The sequence below is a fragment of the Leptopilina boulardi genome, unplaced genomic scaffold (genome assembly GCF_019393585.1).
Source record: "Leptopilina boulardi isolate dan_hultmark-lab unplaced genomic scaffold, ZJU_Lbou_2.1 LbouV2_325, whole genome shotgun sequence".
Lineage (NCBI taxonomy): Eukaryota > Metazoa > Arthropoda > Insecta > Hymenoptera > Figitidae > Leptopilina > Leptopilina boulardi.
The window spans coordinates 6,028,702-6,050,911 of record NW_026137891.1 but is presented as its reverse complement, the minus strand read 5'-3'; the positions used below and the strand labels follow the sequence as shown (position 1 = coordinate 6,050,911).

At 29.8% G+C, this 22,210-nt stretch overlaps 2 protein-coding genes and 1 long non-coding RNA gene across 6 annotated transcripts in view; 1 reads left to right on the top strand and 2 right to left on the bottom strand.

Annotated features, from left to right (window-relative positions):
* The window catches only part of LOC127284636 (uncharacterized), a 188,819-nt gene that overhangs the window by 116,747 nt on the left and 49,862 nt on the right, over positions 1-22,210 (bottom strand). The gene's annotated exons all lie outside the window — the stretch shown is intronic.
* LOC127284632 (cadherin-related tumor suppressor) overlaps positions 1-22,210 on the bottom strand; it is a 100,699-nt gene that overhangs the window by 69,956 nt on the left and 8,533 nt on the right. The window lies entirely within an intron of this gene.
* On the top strand, positions 16,258-16,829 carry LOC127284647 (uncharacterized). Its single transcript, XR_007843510.1, has 2 exons — positions 16,258-16,422; positions 16,495-16,829. It is a non-coding gene; the product is annotated as an uncharacterized LOC127284647 (long non-coding RNA).

Genomic DNA, 22,210 nt, shown 5'->3' with positions numbered 1-22,210 from the left:
GCAGTGCCTGGGACCGTCACGTTGTGTCACATAGATATGAATACAAACAGTTAAAGTGTATTTCTACAAATCAATATATATACGGCTTGGTTGGGTATAAAGTATAAAGGATTGCGCGTTCTTTCCCGTTACTTTTAAGTCGCATTGCACACTAGTTAGGAAAAGAGCAAAAGAGGAATACCGGTAGTCCGACGAGAGCAGCTACTGGGATGTTGTAAATGATCTCTCTCTCTCTCTGTGTGTGTATACACCAGTACCAAGCATTCATGATGAAATAGTTCCGTTTAAGATACAATTTAAAGTTAAAGGACGAAAGCCTTCGAAGTCCAGTGAGAAAAAAAAGGGGGTGAGGGACGAAGAAGGTCGGACCGGTCGCGTCGAGTGCCTCAGCTCCACCCAGTCATGTAAAAACTTGGACAACCATACCTATACTATTCTAAAGTATTTTAATTATGCTTAACTGCACCACCTGCTTTTTGCTTTCTTCTTCTTCCTCTTTCTCTCTCTCTCTTTCAAAAATCACCAATTACGCACTTGTGTGTTAATAAAAATTCATTCTTTTATTCAATTCAGAATTTACCTTGCTTTCTTTTAACTAAATCTTATACGGAAAGAAAATAAATATCAATAAAAGTATTTTCAAGTCGTGGAAAATAGCAAAATTTCTATATAATTTTCCACTACTTGAAAATACTTTTATTGATTGTATCACTTTTTACTCGCATTTTACTATAACTGATTTTTATAAAAATTCTAAAAATTGACAAACTTTGAAATATTTTTTCCACATTTATATTTAGTATAGAATAATTTTTGCAATATATGAAAATCACTATATACACGCAAATAAGAAATATTAAAATTTATTTACCATAGCAGTATAGCCATAAAATAAAACGGTGATCGTTGTGACTCAAAAAAAATTGTGCAGGTGTACAAAGTAAGTACTTTCGAAAAAAATAGACATACTCTGGTTCACTGGTCCCACCCGAGGGCCTATATTGCTTTAGGCTTCTTGTGGGCATTCCATAAGAATACATACATATTCGCCCTTTAGAAATCTCCGATCGCGGTTTATGCTAATTTATTTGCTTGGCATCTTTAAAACTTTTCATAGTACATAGAAGTATATATAAAATATGTTGTTGCTCATTACACATACACAAGTATATAAATACTTTTATATACACCTATATATACATATAAAGGTGATATTTTATGCAAAAGTATTTGTGCACTCTTATATTCAAGCGAATCGTGTGTAATACGTAGGCAAAAGTTCCCGCGGGGCCCAATCGTTATCGTCGGGCCCTTATCTTTTCTTAAGACTTCTTTGCAAGGGCAAAGCGAGACCGTTCTGCAATTATCCCCACTTGTATTTTATACATATATATATATATATAAAATGAACTTCGCACACATTTATGCATCTATCTCCGATCCCCTCTTTCTCTTTCTCAGTATTCAACTGTCCACCCCAACCACCCTAAGGGTGATAGCATTCATCTTTAATATCATAGAAACCTATTATAATTTGCGTGACTTCCAAAAAACTTTTTTCGGAAAGATTATCGAAATGAGACTGGCGCCGATGTTTTTAAAATTCAGCTAAGCGGTATTATAAAATAAAAAAAAGAAATAAAAAAGGGTACAATCAATTAACATAAAAGCGAGATTAAACAAATAAATAATTGTTCAAAAAAAAAAACAAAAGAGAATTCAACAATTTATCTATATATATATTTATGATAAATCCGAAAGTTAAGATATTGAATAATATTAATTAACTATAAACTACGTGTTCATTAATTTAATTATTAATTAAAGCGTATAAACTTTCAATCAATAAATATTTTAATTGAGATACTTGGTATATAAATTGGATAAGAGTAATATGATAAAGTTATCTAAATTCTAAAAATGTCAATTTACTTACATTATCGATAATTATATATAGGAGAAAATTAACTTCTAATGTACGGTTACAAAACACAGTGAAAAAAATTTATTTCATTCAAATAATCCGATACTTGACTATTATATTAAATATTTACTTGTATTAAATAATTATTTAAGTTAATTAAATGGTATCTGTTTCAATAAAAAATTATTGGTTATTTAAATATTAATATTTAAAAGAAAAAAATGTCTCTCTAAATTTGAATTAGTGAAAATTGAGCTACTAATTCACATTAGTAAGAATTTATACTAATTTTTAGTAAAATATTACTATTTGTTTCAGTAGTTTTTAATTTTCTTACTAAAGTTTTAGTAAAAAGTGACTAAAAATTAGTGAAAATTTTTACTAATTTAAATTAGTAGCTCACTTTTCACTAATTCAGTTTTAGAGAGTTAAAATCAGAACAAAGTAACTAATCACTTTTTACTTTAGCATTAGTAAAAAATAACTGAAAAGTCTATTTTCGATAATAAAATTAATTTATAAAAGTTTCACCATCACTCTTTAAATCTGAATTAGTGACTCACTTTTTGCTTCTTAATTAGTAAAATTTTACGGGTCAAAAAATGAGTCACTAATTCAAATTAGTAAACATTTTTACTAATTCAGATTTAGAGAGCAGTTATTTTTATATAACGTAAAAATGAATTTAACTAATAATAAGTTATTTTTATAACTAAATGATCAGTAGAAATACTCATATTTTTGACAGGTACTGACTTTTTGCTTTCAAATTAGTTTTTTTTTATTGATTCAAATTTAGAGAGCAAATAAAATTTATTTATCTCAAATAAAAATTATTTGATTCAAGTAAATACATAATAATAAAATAATATATGAATCAAATAAATTTTTTTCAGTGCGTAATACAACAAAAAAGAAAATATTAAAAAATATATGCATACTATAAATTATTGCAAATTTCCATTATTTATATTGATAACCCGCATTGTTTGAATAATATGAGGGTACATATTTCCAAAGGATCGACTTCATCTTTATTTTTAATCTTATTATCAGATACAAAAAAATGCACGGCAAAAAAGAGAAAACTTCTAAGAAAATTTCTCTTATACAAAAATTTCCCTTATAGAAATATCATTAGAAACATAAAGGAAATATTTTCATAACATAGTCCAAAAAAAAAGAAACCCCCCACATGAATGTCACACATTGGCCACACACAAAGAGATTTAAATGCTTTTTTCCTCTCTAGCAGGTATAACCAATTATTATTTGACAGGATCGAAAAATTCAACTCCCGGTGGGACTCTCTTTTCCATCTCTCAAAGCTTATGGTCATTGTATTATTTTTCATATTTAAGAAACGTTCTCTCCCACAATATTTCAAGTGGGTTTACGCTGTGCCAAAAAAAAGAAAAAAAAAACTAGAAAACGCCAAAATCACGCGTATGAAAAATTCGTCGATGCAACCTGTGCCCGTAAGCTGTAAATGTGTGCACGCACGTACGTGTTGTCGTAAATTTTGCGAATGCATCGGAGCGAGAGTCATAAAAAGGGAAAAAGAAGAACATAAGTAAAAGAGCAAGCGGTTTGGAAAGACGAGGAGTATAGAAGAGAGAAAGAACGAAACAAGTTGACTGGCCCATAGAGAGAGACCCAATGGAATTTCAAAATTTAAGATTCGAGACATCACACCCCCCTTGGCCATGCTCAGAAAAGAGGGAGAGAGAGAGATACCTGTTGTCAAAAATGCCACAGGCGCGCAACTGCGCGTTGATTATTATTATTTGTATTATGAAAAAAAGAGAATTCAGTGTCAAGGAAAAGGATTTTTATAACGTAATTAATGATGCTTTCAAAAATTAATTACTTTTAAACAATAACAATTTAGAAATCATTTCTATATCACTCGGAGAAAAAGTTAATTTGACTTAAACAAACAGTTTAATTAACCTATTTTGACACAATTAAAAAATTTAGTAAATTTAAATAAAAATTTTGTTCATTCTAAATAAAATTCATTTAGTTAACAGAAACAAAGATGGCAACGACCGTCACCAAACGCAATTGCGATTGCTTTACTATATCTCTCTCATTGGTTGAAAAAGGCGCTCATATTTAAAGTGGTTTAATAAAATCAAAGTGTTTAAAAAACTGTCGTAATAAATTTATTGTTTTTGTTTAGTTATGTTTTTTAATTAAAATTAATTTTTATATCAATTATTTTGAGATTAACTCTCTAAATCTGAATTAGTAAAAATGTTTACTAATTTAAAGTAGTGACTCATTTTTTGTTTTAGAATTAGTTAAATTTTACTAATTGAGAAGCAAAAAGTGAGTCACTAATTCAAATTAGTAAACTTTTTTACTAATTCAGATTTAGAGAGAACTTTCAGTAAAAATAATTTTGCTAAATGTTATAAAATAGTTTCAAAAGTTAATAAATAAATATGAATAATAAAATAATAAAAAAAGTAAATTCAATTTTTAAAAAATGATTGGATGATCTTTTTTCCCTCTATTCTGCGCAAACGTGAATTTATCCCTTTTAACTTATCAATTTTCTGCTATGAAAACAGGCTCCATTATCAAATAAATATTTATTTATATGAAAAAATTATTATTTGAGTTAATTAAAAGTTATTTATTTTAAATACAGAAATAAAATATAACTTTTTTCAGTGTAAGAATAAATAATAAAAAATACCAAAAGTAAAATTATAAAAATACTAACTATATAGAATTTCGGTTTTTATTGTCCATAAAAAGAAAATTTCCACTATAACAAGTGTTTCATAATTAAACCTTATGAAAGCACTGTCTATGAATCATATATTGTGAGACAGGTGATTTCTAAAGATAGATATTGAAGAACATAAACCATTGGTTAATTTTGTTTTATATGGCAATAATAAAATTTTAACAATTTTTTTTTTGGATTTCTAATTAAAATTAGAAAATTGAAGACCTTAAATAAATTTTTTATGGGATTTTTCCAAGTCATACGGATTTTCGTATCACCTTGTATAAAACGACGTGCATAAAAGAGGGGTGCGGCGCGACTCTGGTTTGGTCGGCGGAGAGCCTGGCAGTCACTCAATGAATTATTGGCCATAATAGCAGTGGCAGCAAGGTTGGTTGCATCTCGAGAACCCGCACCAGAGATCGACTAGCATGGCCACATGCAGCATCCCGCATGTAAGAGAAAAGAACGTTTGCATTGTTGTTGCTCTTAGTAGGCCAATTTTTGCACTTTCTTTTTCTCAATTTTTTTTTCTCTCTTATTTCCAAAAGAAATATAAAGGAGGCTGTGCGCGATAATTCCTCAGAATTTATATGTATTACCCTCCATTTAAATTATAATTTACTAGTGTCAATTAAATTATAATTTACTATTCTGAAGTAAATTATTCTAATGTCAATTAAATTGTCGCTCATTATTCCATAAAAAGAATTAATTTTCGTTTTTAATTTATAATTATTGTTTAGAATTTTCATTTTTCGAATTAGAAACAGAGAATTTTTTAGAGAATTTCTTTTTAAACAAATTTTTTGGTACCGAATTTTTATTTACTTTTGTATATTTTATATAATTTGAAATATGTTAAATTATCAAAGGACGAAAAATTCGCATTTTAATCGCAAATTGCATTTGAAAATTGCAAAAAGGCAAAAAAGCTCGCGTAGTCATTTGAATGATCAGAAACCCTTCGATAAGATGAAAAACTAGTTTTATAATTAACTTGTCCTTGATATAATCAACGAGTGATATTAACCAGTTTAAAAATTTTTATTAATTCGCTGATAAAAATTTGGATCCATCATTTTCAAAAACTTGATCAATGTTTTCTGATAATACTAACTATATATGTTAGTATATACATAATGCGAGTTGTCTAAAGCAATTAAGTGATAAGATAAAGAACCCAAATTGTCCAATGTTCTTTTTACTAATTTTTTAAAATTTGCAAAAACGCTTTCGAAGATTATAAATCATCTTCAATATATTGTAAATCAAAATTTCAATAATGTAAAATAAATAAATTTCAATATTTTACGATGAGAATTTCGATAAAAAGAAATATTGAATTCCAGCTTCATTTTTCGTATATTTATTTGTTATTCATCAAGGTTATGTCTCACGAATATTACAAAAATTCTTGACTAAATCCAGTTAATGTTTTAACCATTTGGTTTATATACATATATCGAAAAAGACACGAGACATACAAAGAATAAAACGTGAGATAGGTACGCAATGAAGGGAATTCAAATATTTTTAGTTTTTTTGCAAAAAAAAGAATGATTGTAAATATATATAATTCATTCTCCATTAGTCATTATTCTGATATGAAATAATAGAATATTTGCAGAAAGAGAAAAAGAGCAAGAAATTAATTATCACGAAGAAGGGTACTCAAGAGTTAATCTCGTGAATTTGTGTGAGAAACGCTGGCATGCATTTGCGATAAAGTACACCGTCACTTTTGATAACTTATCGAATCGAGTCTCTCTCTCTTTCTCTCTCGGGATCCCTTTTCGTTTTTTCGCTTTGATTCAGAGGAGTTGTGCGTTACAATGTAAGATGCAAAGCATCTTTTAACATGTATTCAAAGAAATATATAAGAACCTGTTGGTTTTCAATGGCGTAAAACTATAAAATATCTCCAATTTTTTTTCAATTTTCCCTTAAAACAGAGAAAAATTTATTAGAAACAAACAAGTTTTTGTTGAATCAATTTCTATACATTCAGAAAAATGTTTCTTTAAATTAAAGAAGTATTTCTATGGGGTCAAAGAAAATGTTTTCTTTAATTTAAAGAAAATTTATTAAAGATGGCAATGACCGTCACCAAACGCAACTGCGCTTGCAGTATACTGTAACTCTCATTGGTAGAAAAAGGCGCTCTTATTTAAAATGCATTAATATAAGAAAATATTTAAAAAACAGAATTTTGTTTAAATTTAATTAATTTTTTATTTATTATTTTTATTTCTTATTTATTACTTTTATTTATTTTATTTATTTACTTTATTTATTAACTTTTTAAACAATTTTAACAGTTAGCAAAATTATTCCTACTGAAAATTAATCTCAAAATAATAATTGATAAAAATTACTTTTAATTAAAAAACATTACTAAACAAAAACAATAAAAAGTTTTTTGTTTTTTTAAAACATTTTCTTATATTAAACTATTTTAAATATTAAGTGCCTTTTTCTAACAATGAGAGAGTTACAGTAACGCAAGCACAATTATGTTAAGGTGACGGTCGTTGCCCTTTGTTTCAGTTAAAACTAAATAAATGCTATATTTGGAATGAACCAAAATTTTATTTGAATTTACTAAACTTTTTAATTGTATCAAAATACATTAATTGAACTGTTTGGTTAAGTAAAATTAACCCTTTCTCTGCATGGAGAAAAATGGAAAAAAGTATAACTTTTACTATATCTTTAAAAGTAAAACCTGAACTATCCGCAGTTTCAGTGAATTTCTGGCAATTTTTATTCAAGAAATAGTAAAATTTACCCCTGAAATAGTAAAAATTATTCCGGAAATAGGAAATTTTACTATTTCTGGAATAAAAATTGTCAGAAATGCGCAGAAACTGCGGACAGTTCCGGATTTACTAATAAAGTAGTACTCGGATAGAAAAAGTTTGCTGTGACAGCGAACTATTTGCTGTCACAGCAAATTACGTTAGCGAGGACTTAACGACCCCACAGCGAACAAATTTGCTGTGGGGTCAAAAAAGTTTGCTGTGACAGTAAATTTTTAACAATTAAAACTGATATTGTTTATCACAGCAAACTTTTTTGTTGTCATAGCAAAAAATTTAGCTGTGGATACTAATTTTGATAGATCCGATAGCAAACATCAGTTAACATTTGACAGCAATTCCTTTTTTTCCGTGTAATAGTTTATTAGTTTTTCCATTTTTTCTGTGTATTGATTTCACTTAGTGACACCGAATCTCAATATTTTTGTACATTTTTTAATTCTTAACTATATATTTTTTGGTCCTTTATCATATCACCCACAGATTCAGGAATCGAACTAACTGGGAGCTAAAGTCGCGGTGTGCGGGAAGGAGCGAAAAAACATGATGATCTTCATGTCGGCTCGTCTGAGCATTGAATATCGCTTAGGGGGTTTCCTTCCTTTATTATTACCGTTATTGTTATTATTATTATATTATCATTATGAACTGGTACCCTCGAGTATATATCTGAGAAAGATGATGGAAGGAGGTGAAATTGCAAGAATAAGAAAGAGAGAGAGGTGGTAGTGTCGGTGGTGGCGCTGATCAGGATGCTATGTGAAAGAAGGAAGATGAGGTGAAGTGGAGTGAAGAACGGGCAGGGGTACCTACGCACTGCAGCAGACATTATGCTAATCTGCGAGTGAGGATGTACCCCCGATAAGTCTCAGTATATACTATATGTATATAAATACATATACGTCGCCCCCTTCTACCAGCAGTGAGTCCCAAGGGCCCCACGCCTTTAAGTGTGTACCTATATATATATATACATGTATATGCACTTGCATACCACACGCGTTAAGATACACTTTGTCCCCTCAGACTCAACTTTCGCGAATAAAAAAAAGACAAGAATTTTATAATAATCTAGAGCGGAATTTTTTTTTCCAAGAGCTTGACGATGTTATTATCGTTTATTGTCGATACCAGATTTTATCGAACAGTGTAGTACAATTTCAAGCCCATTTCAGCACGGGACAATTGTTTCAAATTCCAAAAATGCCAAAGAGTATTTAAATTATTGTACATGCAAAAAAATTTTTATCCAAAACAGAGATATGTTTCACTAAAACAGCGAAAGTTTTCTCTATTTTTGAGAAATATATCGCTATTCCAGAGAAACTTATCGCTGTTTTAGGCAAAGATTTTTTTGCGTGTAATTTTTTTTTATTAATAACTAAAATTATTAGAAATTTTCACTAACTTTAGTAAAATATGAGCCTGGCTACACCGAGAGCGAACCGCAGGAGCATTAAATTTGATGCTCAGGCGTATTAAACGAGTAGATTATATTCGCGTCTGCGCAGAATGTTCGTGTACATCTGCGACCATGGTTGCAATAGGGACAGGTTAGAAAATGCGACCACGTGGTCGCCAAAGCCAGTGAACTTTTCTAACCTGTCACTATCGCAACCATGGTCGCTGATGTACACGAACATTCTGCGCAGACGCGAATATAATCTACTCTAATACGCCTGAGAATCAAATTTAATGCTCCTGGTTGGCTCTCGGTGTAGCCAGGCTCTATTACTATTTGATTTAGTAATATTTTTTTACCATAAAAATGACTAGAAATTACTAATTTAAATTAGTGTACGAATTCTTAATCCTTAGAATATTTGTGACTAAAAAAAGGGTTCAAAAATATAGGTTATTATGATTGTTTCCTTACTGAACTTTTTTTTATTTCCTATTTTTCATAACGAAGACACAATTTTTTTTTAAAAGACCCAAAGTTTGTATTGATTCTCTTTATTACATAAATTTTATAAAAATAAAATCTCTCTATCTTCATTTTTATATCATAAACATAGCCTACAATTTTTTTGCCTCTTTCTTCAGTCATTGATAATAAATTGTTTCCTTTGAAGCCACGTAAAAAATATAAAAAGTGATTATAATCTGGAATGTCTTCTTAAAATGTGCGTCTTTCTTTCTCTCTCTCTTGTGAAACCCCTCCGTTTGACGACACAATACCCGCGTTGATCGGGGCCCGGCTTGTATAGTTAGCGGTGTGATTCAGGATTGCTGATTTAGGGTGATTTGTCCAGCGGAGTAGATATACGATCAAGAAATGTGTCTGGCGCGAGGAACTTCTTTGAATGAATAAGGGCGAACACCTTCGTTAAATATTGTCAGAGTATAATATTGTTCACACATAAAATGAGCAATATGTGTCGATAAACATTGTTTTTCATGGGTCTGAGCTCGTTAAAAATTTGCATTATCATTTAAATGAGTTTTGTCGGGTTAGTATTTTTTTTTATATATCCCATCATCGAAGGAATGTGAAAATAATCACGAAATTATCGCACTTGTTCACGAACGAACAAATTATAACCGCATATTACACTGAAAAAAACAGCCAATTGTATTTGTTTCAAATACATAAAATATTGGTTCAAATACAATTTATTTAATTCAAATAAAAATTATTTGGTTCAAGTAAATATTTATTTGATAATAGTCGAGTAATCATATGAATCAAATACATTTTTTCAGTGTACACGGAGAAAAATGGAAAAACGAACGGTCCACAGTTTCTGCGCATTTCTGTCAATTTTTACTCCAGAAATAGTAAAAATTATTCCGGACATAGCAAATTTTATTATTTCTGAAGTAAAAATTGCCAAAAATGCGCAGAAACTGCGGACAGTTCCGGTTTTACTTTTAAAGTAGCAAAAGTTACTTTATAATTATTAAAACTGTTTAACAGTTATAAAATATAAATTCCAATTAATCAACAATTAATTAAGATTAAATCAATTAAACAATTTGCAAACAATTAATTAGAGTGAATAGATAGAAAAAATTGAATAATTTCTTTTGGGATAATAATGAGGCTTAAATTATATTATATGACTGGTGGCAAAAGAATGGATTTCCTATACGATAAAACCGTAATATTCTTGGGAACATATATATATTTCTAGAATGAAATTATGAAGATTCTGTTGGCACGTTGTAATTGACTTAGCGAACGAAGCTACTCATTTTCGAGGTTCTCGTCGTGAAAGAAAACTGAGTGGTTTTACTGAAAGGCTTTGAAGATTTGTTTTCTAGTTACGTCACAATGGCAATTTTCTCTTAACTTGAGAAAACCATTATAAAACTTTGCAAAGTTGACGGAAGCCCGTTACCTTAATTATTACAAAACCATCATTTACACTTCCCACGAATGCTCTCCTAAATAATTACCATTATAAAATCGAATGATAAAAATTTCATTAATTAACATTTTTTCTAGAAATTTTATTTTTTATTTTACTCCGCGAATAAAAGAGAGATATTTTTTTTAAAATCAGAAAATATTTCTTTAGAAACATATTTTTTTTCTACAAATAAGCCCCAAACGATGATAATAAATATAGGAATATCATAACTAAAATAATAAAAAAAAGAAAGCAATAACGCTCAGCATATTCGCGTTGATTGCACAACCTTCTCAGGATTCAACCGGGGTAAACCAGTTGATTAACCGAAAAATATTTGACCGTTCGAATAAACAGCTCTCCTGCGCGAGTTGGCATAACTCCGAAACTCGATCTACTTTATGGAAGTCGTGGGTCTGTCTCATGCATGGGGGAATATGGAGGAATGAATAAAAGGAAATTATGGAAGTTGGAGTTTGTAATGGTGCTCGTTCTCATATATATATATATATATATATATATATATATATATATATATGTGAATGCAAAAAAAAGAAGATGCTCTTCCCTTCGAAAAGAAAAGACTTGGCTAAAAAAGCGGGGGTGGCTGACTTGTACCCTGGCAAAAGAGGAATATGAAATAGTGTTACTAGGTCGTTAGTTGCATCAACAATATATATGTAAGGGACCAGTTATATCTTAAGAACACGTCACTCATCTACCACAAGATTTATATTTGTAGACCTCCATGGTTCATGACATTAACTCTTAAAACCGGATTAAGTAATTTATGTTTCAATAACCAGAGGGTAATGAGCTGTTTGCAAAAATGACGAAGAGAGAAAAAAAATGATTTTCCACTTTAAACTAATTAGGCTCAATTAGTTATTTACAATTTAACAATAATTAATTTATCAATATATATAAAAATAATTTAGTTTTCCACAAGCAAAATAATAAATTTTCCACAATAAAAATAGTATAAAAATTTTATCGCATTGTTTTATAAATTATTATGCAATGTAATAGATCTTTTTGATATCGGGCATGTAAAATCGCACTCCTAGGCGGGATAAATTAAAATAGTGATCAAAGGCGACTTTATATAAAACTATTTTAATGACCGGTAACAAAACTTAAATAGATAAGAGACCGCGCGCTAATGAAAGGTCACGTGTGCGTGCATGCATGCATACCTGACATATTATCATCGTGTAGGTGCGTGCACAAACTTGCGGTCGAGACACACCCTATATATATATATAGAGAGAGAGAGAGAGACAGTGAGAGAAGTGAGAGGGGACCAACTGCGGGGTCCAAATAATATTTTAAAATTAATGTCATGCGGGGTCTTCCAAAGAGCACCTCTGGGCCACTGAACAACCGAAGAAGGAGCAAAGAGAAAGAGACAAGTTGGAAAGTCATATGTAGAAAAGTGAGGAAAGGAGAAAGAATCATTCAGGGACGAAGCAATTCGCATCCCTGAATTGCATAACTTTGACAACTAAACAGAAAAAAACTGAACTCAAAATGAGTAGCGTATGATACTCTCAGTGTAAAAAGAAAGTACTAAAGCAGTACCGATTTTAGGTATACCAAATGACAATTTACTACCTGAAGTCGGTATTAAATTAATACCTTTATTTTTACAGTGCATTTTCCCCGACACTCTAAGTGCAGCAAAAATGATCTGGTTTGACTCATTTTGAGTTTTTAGTGAAATGTTTCAAATTGAACCCAATTAGGTTTATTTTGAGTTCCAGATTAATGTTAAATTATCGTGGACAAACAAATTATTTATTAAATAAAATAATTGTTTTTAATAAACAAACGTATAGCCCTAAAGAAAACTTTAATTCTCAAAATTGATTTACACACGAAGAAAAATGGAAAAACGAATAAAATAACTTTTACGACTTTAAAAGTAAAACCTGAACCGTCCGCAGTTTCTGCGCATCTCTGGCAATTTTTACTCCAGAAATAGTAAAATTTACTATTTCTGGAATAATTTTAAGTATTTTAGGAATAAAAATTGCCAGAAATGCGCAGAAACTGCAGACAGTTTCGGTTTTACTTTTATAGTAAAAGTTACTTTATTCGTTTTTCCATTTTTCTTCGTGCACAAGTTAACGAAATTAAATAATAGAACTTTTAGGTTTGGAATCTTGATGACTTCATTGATAACTGTATCAGTGCCAATCATATAACGCAAAAGTATCTAAGCGCAAAAGGGGCTTAATTTAAAAATTGTTAAAAAAAAGTAAATATGTAATGAAAAAAAGTATAAATATGAAGAAAATTTTCATATTTTTACAAATTTTATTACACAAGAATTAAAGACATAAATATTCTCTAAGTATTATTTACTCTCATATTTATTTTATATAGTTTTCAAGATTCTGCACACTGAAAAAAAAATTTATTTGATTCAAATACCGGTGTATTTGGTTATTATCAAATAAATATTTACTTGAATCAAATATTTCAGTATTTGAAGCAAATACCATTTATTTGATTCAAGTAAATATTTATTTGATAATAACCAAATACACCGGTATTTCAATCAAATAAATTTTTTTTCACTGCAGTACCACCAATATAAAAATATCACAATGTAGAACATAACCTATATTTTTACAGTTTTTCGGTTTTTCTATTCAGATTCATTTTGAGTAATGTGAAGTTGTCTGTTAACTCATTTTGATGCAGAGCTCATAATGAGGTGCAGCAAAAATGAGTTCAGTTTTTCTCTGTGAAATTCTATTGTTAAAAAAAATATTTGCAATTTGGGTCAAGGATTCTTTAGAAATCAAAACAATTTTCGACACTCTAAGGAACATAAAGCAAATAGCACAAAATATTGCCACAATATTTCATGCCAATATTGCGAATATTGCACGGAAATATTGAGACAATATTGCTGCAACATTGACTTAACCAAAAAATTTAATTAGTTTCATTAAGTTAATTAATTTAATGTCTATATTTTTTAATTAATTTAATTTAGTTAATTCAAATAAAAATTTGGTTCATTACAATAAATGTATAAAATATTGAAAAATGCTGGATATAGTATTAATTTAATACTAAGGACTCTTTAAATGTCTGTCCGCCCCTGTAAAGATCGTGCGAAAGACTTGAAAGCAGGAGAAGAAGAGAGAACTTTATGAGAGAGAGAAAGAGAAAGAAAGAGAAAATATAAAAAAGAGATAAGCAAAAGAGAGTGAGACAAAAGTTTCGGGATCTCGCGAAAGACGAAAGAAAAAGGCCCCGGCATTCTTGCGCAGACGCAAACAAAGGGTATATCTTTCCTCTTATTCCAACCCTTGCGTTCCTAAACACTAATTTCAGTTGACAACTCTGTGCGAGAAATAAACAAAGAGAGAGAGAGAGAGAGAGAGAGAGAGAGAGAGAGAGAGAGAGAGAGAGAGAGAGAGAGAGAGAGAGAGAGAGAGAGAGAGAGAAATAAACAGAGAGAGAGAGAGAGAGAGAGAGAGAGAGAGAGAGAGAGAGAGAGAGAGAGAGAGAGAGAGAGAGAGAGAGAGAGAGAGAGAGAGAGAGAGAGAGAGAGAGAGAGCTAAAAAAATGTAGGTCCCCCCAATTTGCTAATTTTTCAATTTGTCCCTTTTATAACAGAGGGAATTGTTCATTATAAAATGTGATATCCGTTTTATAATTAAAATTAACCTTTTTGCAAGGTTTTTAATAAAATAAATTCTTTTTTAAGATAAACTTAAACTATAAATTAAAAATCAAAAAGAAAATTGTAACTAAATAAAATAATAAATTGTAACTCACACATTGATAAGAATTTGCGAATTTGATAACTCACCTATAACAGAAAAAGAAAACATTAATTAGAAAAAGTTGATTAACTAAAATATTCACTAAATAAAATATTAAATATTAACATATACCTAATAAAATTTTAAAATTATTCTCTAAATTTTAATTAGTTAAAAATAAATTATTTGATAACCAGTGTCAGTCATCGATTTAAACAGAAGAATATTTCTACTAAACGTTTAGTTAAAAATTAGTTAATTTCATTTTTAGGTTATTATGTGTATAATAATAATTACTTTATATTATAATTATTATTATATTTAGATATAATAATAAGTAGTTATGTTAATATTTCTACCTAATTTTTAGTTGAAAATAACAATTAGTTAATTCCAGTCTTAGGTTATGTTATAAAATAACTATAATTAATCAAATTTACTATTTTTTACCAGTTATTTTTCGACTGGAAATTAGTAATATTTTACTAATAATTAGTTATTATTTTTCTAATTACGGAAGCCTCGATTTTACTAAAAATTAGTTATACTAAAAATTAATTATTTATTTTTACTAATTCTTGAAGCAAAAATTCAGCTTCCATTTTCACTAAAAATTAGCTATTTTTTTAATAATTTTTTTACTCAGCCACGATTTTACTAAAAATTATTTATGTTTAACTAATTCAGATTTAGAGAATAATTAATTTACAATTAAGTAAATAATAATTAAGTTAGAAATAAGTCTTTTCTAATTTTCAAAATTCACGAATTTTAATTAACGCGTATAATTTTACAAGGTCAAACATATATACATATATGAAAGAAAAGGGTTTTTGGCAGCGGAAGGAATGCGTGTTCGAAGGACGTTGGTCCTTCGTTTTTGATAAATCAAGCCGAAGCCAGTCATGAGACGATAGTTCCAAGAAGAAGCAGAGTGTGAGAGAGCGCTCAGTGTGTGTAGGTCCTGGTGGGCACAAAAAAAAGAAGAAGAAAAAGGGAGAATGATTTAGTTTGCAGAATCGTGTATAAGGGGTTAAAAAGAGGGGGTTAGGGGGTATGAGGTGAAGGCGGAACTCGTGTTTGCTTAGATCCTAAATAAATCTAAAACCGCACCAAGTGGAATAATCGTCGGGAAATCAGAACGTTTTTGGGGTCCGTGCCGTGCCACTTTGTCTCGGGACCAAAAGTTTCGAGCGCACACCCCCCGCGTTGTTTAATTTATTTCCTTTTGCGCCATCTCACACACACACCGCATGTACAGTAGCATATTTTTTATTTTTTTTCCGCATATTAAGCCCCCCCCCACTAACATATTTTTTTATTTTTTTAAATATAATATTGAATATGTTTTTATAAATTTAAAATATTATTTTTTCCTTTTTTTATTCTCCTGACTTTTCTAGGTTAGTGATAATATTCAAAACAAGATAATAGAAGGTAAAATAGAATTTTTGAAAAAAAATTTGTTTTTTAGAAAAAAATAGTCAAAAATGATTTAATGTAATGACTTTTCTTTTAAAAACAAATGTCCCTATTGGTTAATAAATTAACACAGTTGACATAAAAATTGTAATAGAGGAAAAGTTATAAATACCAGTCAGGTATTTCTTCACAGTACATAAAAATTTTTTTCGTTATACTATTCTCTTATACTAATTATTTTAGAAACAAAAATTCAGAAAAAACGAATTAAAAATTAGTAAAATGAAGAAAATCATGTCAATTGGTATTTTTTGTTTAATTACAATATTTTTGCTATTGAATATTTTTAATTCTGCTACAGGAAGATATAGTAAGTAAAGCAATTTTAATATTTCAAGTTTTTTTTAAATATAAAGACTAATTTTTCTTCTTTTTATACTAGTTAAACATAGAGGACATAATAATCGTTGCATATGGGGTTGCTATTGGTACGAAGTTACTTGTCACGAAACATGGGATGATTGCTAAAGAAGACCATCGCTTTTAGAAAACTATTGACTATTTATTTCCTAAGAAAGCGAAAAAAAATCCAATTCAATTAATTTCTGCTGAAAGAAAAATTTTTTTATCCAAAAGTTGAGAATTTGTAAATTAAAAAAATGGAAAATTTTTATATTTTTGACAAAAAAAATTCTATTAATATACATTTTTAATATATTATGTCAATGTTTTCAATAATAAGTGTATAAATTTGAAATAAAGTAAATTTCAAAATTATTTTTTGTATAGTATTATATATATATATATAATAGACTATAATTGCAATATAAATAAACAGAAAAGAATATTGGTGATAAAAGCGTGAAAAAAATTTTTTTTTCGACACACCCTGTTTTGTATTTTGTGCATATATATATCTACGTGAGAATATTTTTGAAAGATCCGCTAATCAACTGATTAGTATATAAATAAATATAAAGGTAACTTTTAAAAACATCTCATTCCTTTAACATTTTGGTGATATGTGAAAATTGGCTGCAATAAGTATATAAGGTATATCTGACGGTCATTAGCGAGCGCAGGCTTTGGAATTCACAAGATAAAAACTTGAATTCAGTATAAGCATTACTTCACCAAAGAGTATACTTCCCATAAGAAATGGTCACAATGCGAAGGTCAGCTGATTATGACTGAATCGGTTTTGCGAAAAAGATTCAAGCACATAAACAATATATAAAAGGTATGTCGCGCATCATTTACTTTTTTAGACGCACACTCTTTTTAATCCTTAAAAAAAATTATTTTCCTTATTTATAAAATTGTTTACGCAAATCAAAAAGAAATAGTAAAAAAAGAATAATAAATAATTCCACAACAACAACCACAACTCCTATCAGTTAAAATTTTTACTTTAACGAATTTTATGAGTTGAATTATTTTTTAGACAAATTTTAATTTTTTAAATTAGCATTTGACAGAATTTTTTTTAAAACTAACTTAGCAAATTTTTAATTGATCAGAATTTTAAGTGATTCGAATTTTCAAATTCCAGAATTTCCAATTCACCGAATTTTCATTGGTACGCATTTTTATTTGTCGAAATCTTTCTGTCAATTGTTTATTCCGCCATTTGCAATTTCTGACAAATGGAAATTTGAACAAATAAAAATTCGGACAAACGAAGATTCGATAGAAAAATTCTGGAATTTAAAAATCCGAATTCTTTTCAATGAAAATTCTGCTAAATTAATATTCGATTAAATTATAATTCTAACCATTTATTTTTGTATTGAAAATTTATGTGATCGGAAATATTACAGAAATACGAAAGTTTTGTAGATCGGTATTAAAAAGCTTTCGCTTATGGTATTTGGAGTTCACGACTTTTAAAAAAGAATAAACTCTGAAACATAATATCTGAAATAATGGCAAATGCGATTGAAATCATTGGCAGACAGTGTTGCCATCGATTGGCGTGAAAATCTCACGAAATATACTGTATCCTTACTATACAGAGAAAGTTTATAAGGTTCAATCCATAATGCTTTCTTTAATCCTATACTTGTATAAAAGAGGCGAAAGTAACACCAAGACTTACACATATATATAATTCTCTTCCATATAACAAAAGATGTGTGGGCGAAATACGCTAAGGGACTCTTCTATTGTTCTCGGACATTGGTAAAAATATCGCGTTATTAATAGTTCATGTAGAACACAGGAAGTGATTCACACAAAACATATGAAATAAATTTCAATCTATTTGCAAATTTTCTCTTAGCTACAATTCTATAATTTATTTCTTTTAAGAATTTAAAAGAAAGAAACAAAAAATTTAAGTTTTAGAACATTTTTGAAATTTATTGTTTTTATTATTTGGAATGAATATTTTTTGCATTATAAAGGTTATACCTCAGTGGAAAGAAGGTTATATGTGTGCAGGTTAACAAAATAGATAAAATAGCGGGGGTATTATGAAAGCATGTCTTTTTTGGACCCCCGCTGAAAGCGGACGGCGAAATACCTCCGTTATTATAAATATCTTTACCTAAAGGCTAAAGCTACAGGCGTGGGATCGTGTATATACTCGACATACTGTCCGCCAGACAGTATCCTGACATGTTCGAACATGTTCGAACAAACATGACGTATTCCTCATCTGTAATGTTTCGCCTCTATTCAATCATTTTTTTCAAAACTGTTGGAAAAATTTTCAACCCGTTTTGACCTCGACGTTTATTTGTGTACCTTGGAAATCTTTTAAATTTCGGAAATGGTTAGGTTACGCCTAATAGAACGGATTTTATAAAAGGTTTTTAGATATACATTTTAAATATATAATATAAGAAAGAAAAAAACGAGATAAGGTTTGTTTGAAAAGATTCTTAATGTTGAACTCTAAAAATGCTAATCTTGTAAGTTTATCGTGTGGTGACTGCTTTGTGTGAATTCTTAAAGGGAGTTGTAATGTACCTGACTACTTCTTTCGTGAAAGCAATTCGTTGCTTGGGATACTAATCGAGAGCGAGAGACGCGTCCTCCACTCTCTTAGATTTCCATTTTATCTGTGTGTGTTTCTGATGTCACCACTCAACTTCGTTTTTTTTCAAAGAATTGATTATTGGTCATAGCTTTTGATCAAAATCTGACAATTAGTATTCATTTGAAATTTTTCATTCGATATTCATAAAAAAAAATTGCTTCTAAGAAGTATTTAGTAAAATAAATTTTAAAAAAATTTTACACAAATTCTTAATTTTAAAAAGAAGTTGTGAAATGGTAGCTACTTATTAAAGCGAGAAAAAAAAATCCCGTAAAGTGTTAAAATCATTTTTGAGATTGCTAAAGTGTTGTACAAACATCGTTTGCAGACTTTGCACAGGTATATATTTTTTTTTTGCAAATTGTACATTTTTAAATACCGTATGGATAAAATCTAAAATTTAGAAATTCGAATTATCGAAAAGAAAAATCCTTCAGCACACTTTAGGTGTGAAAACTAGGACAAATTATAATGTTTTTTGTATATATTCTAGTTGTGTCGTAGATAAATCAAAACTTTATGCTGTCTATTCTATATAGACAAGAATAGACTTTTCTCCAAATCATATATAATCACTCATTATTTCTCCGGTATAATTTATGGACTCTCGTAAAAAATGACAGAAGGGGTCATAAAGATGTAAACGTAAATTTTTTTTTTCCTAAACACAATGTATTATTTTAGCCTGAAAATACCAGCAATAATTTCTATGTTGACTATCGACTTGACATTTTCATTATTATCTACATGTATAAAAACTAATTGATGATTAATTTTATAGGTGTTACGTCAACTGTAAAAAAAGAAACAGAAATGTCTCAAACTAGAGAGATTTTTGACAATAAAAACTAAGTAAAATCAATAGGATTCGGGAAACTAAAATTATTAATTTGACGAGAACAAATGATTGCTAGGTTCGCTAGATCTAAGCAGATGATTTCTGATATAATTCGAGCGTCACATAAAATGACAGTACTTTTCCATTAACAATACTGTTAGAAATAAAACCGAACTAGAAGAAAAAGGGTAATTAAAATTTTAAAATTATATACGAAATGTGGTGAATGGCATCAGAGCCAAATACACATAATCATGCTTGTCGTCGTCGGTATATATATACAGAAGGATTGAAAGGGAGGTGGAAGACGGAGGGGAAGGTTTTTGAAACCGTGCCAAGGTGGGCGCAGTGTGGGCAAAGCTGCTCCCTCTCTCTCAAGGGGAAAAAAGACCTGAAAAAGGATCTCGAAGATATCCCTCGAGCAATCAAGCAACGGAGAAACGGTATGCCGTCCAGGAATTCCATTCGTTTTGTGTGCGGTTCCTGAATTCAATGAGACTTGAGAGAGTGGTTCGTGTATTCCCGCTGCGAGGACATTCTACGAGAAGAGGAGACACTTTTAGCCTCACACACACACACACATACGAAAATATGAAAAAGGACCTCGTTAATCGTGAGGGTGGGTCCTTTCATGTTTACCTTCTTGCGGGGGCCAAATCATCATTTCAATATTATACCGAACTTCTTTTTCAAACATTGTCAGATTTTAATCAATACTACACTTTTTTTGCCTATTAAATATTCATCTAATAATATCTCCTAAGAATCATCAATCCTTACAAAAATTTCTTTTTCTTAATGACAATAAAAAAAGTTTTTCATTTCATGATTACTTAAAAGTTAGGACACTGTTTCTCTGGGAGGAGACAGCCATTATTTAAGATTTCGAGCTTTGCGATATCAGCTAAAAAGTGCTCCTCCTACCCCTTTTTGGTGAATTATTTCACGTCCCTTTTGCTGCGAGTGGGGATATCCGAAACGACAATTGTGTTCGGCTTTCGCCTGAAAATGCCATCTCATCTTGGGTCGCATCGCTCATGCGTCGTTAGGACATACCGCTCGCGCGCGAGAGAGGACGCAGCAGCTCTTAAGCCCTTCTTATTCACCCGTGAGATGCGCTTAGTTTTTTGCCCAAGAATCACCCTGACTCTGATCAGTCATGTGATCCCATACGTTAAGAAATACAAACTGTCCAACCGCTCCTCCTTCTACTTATTTCAGTCACAAAAAAAAATTCTCTTTAATCCTGTCTGAAACAATTATTCTTTTATATATATACAGATATTATTTTCTACTCTCTTAATTTGAATTAGTAATTCCACTGGTATCATTCGCTGAAAAATCAGTGGAATTCCACTAATTCATATAAACTGATTGGAATCAGTGGTATATTTACAGCGAGATTTCGCTGATTCAAATTTAGAGATACCGAATATATAATAAATCAAAATCTGTTTAAAAAAAATTAGTTTTAGAAATTAGCAGCTCGAAAAGAAGTTTATTCAAAAGTAAATATATACGCAAAGTTGGGACGTAAAATCAGATTGTTTTTTATTTAAACGATCCATGTTTGACTGCAACCGTTTGAGTATTTGTTCAGTCCAACCTATCGCTCGAACTCAATCGCGTCCGGTGTTACCAGTATTCACTCCTCTTTCCCCACCAGTTTGATTTCTCCTTCTCTCTCTCTCTCTCTCTCTTTCTTGCCACGAGTCCCGAAGAAGACGTTGAAAAATGAGCATGATGATGATGATGATCATTATCACGATTGGAGCGACGTTTCTGACGAGGGGGCGAAGATGAGAAAAAAGAAGAGCAACCCATATAGATTTGACTATGATCACTGATGCGTTTCACAAGAAGGCAACATTTTTTTGAATCAGGGTCAATGTATTCGTAATTAAATTAATTGCTCGTCGTATTCATAATTCCCGTTTTTCGATTTTTAAATTGTAATAATGCTTGTTCAAAGATAAATATACAGTTCTATTATTTTCAAAACAAGATGTATTAATATAATTGTGACAGCTTTCGAATAACCGAACATTTTTCCAAAGAATCACTGACAAAAACTTTTTTTATATAGACAACCTCTATTATTTAGTCATTCTTCTCAAAATTCCACTTTTGTCATTACTCTCTTGATGGGGCTCATGATTATCACATAAAAAATAATTAATTTTTCATTTTAAAGAATTTTATTAAATATAATAATTAAATTGAATAGTTTCTATATGGGACAATCATGCGCCTTTAAATGACAAAAGTTTATATCGA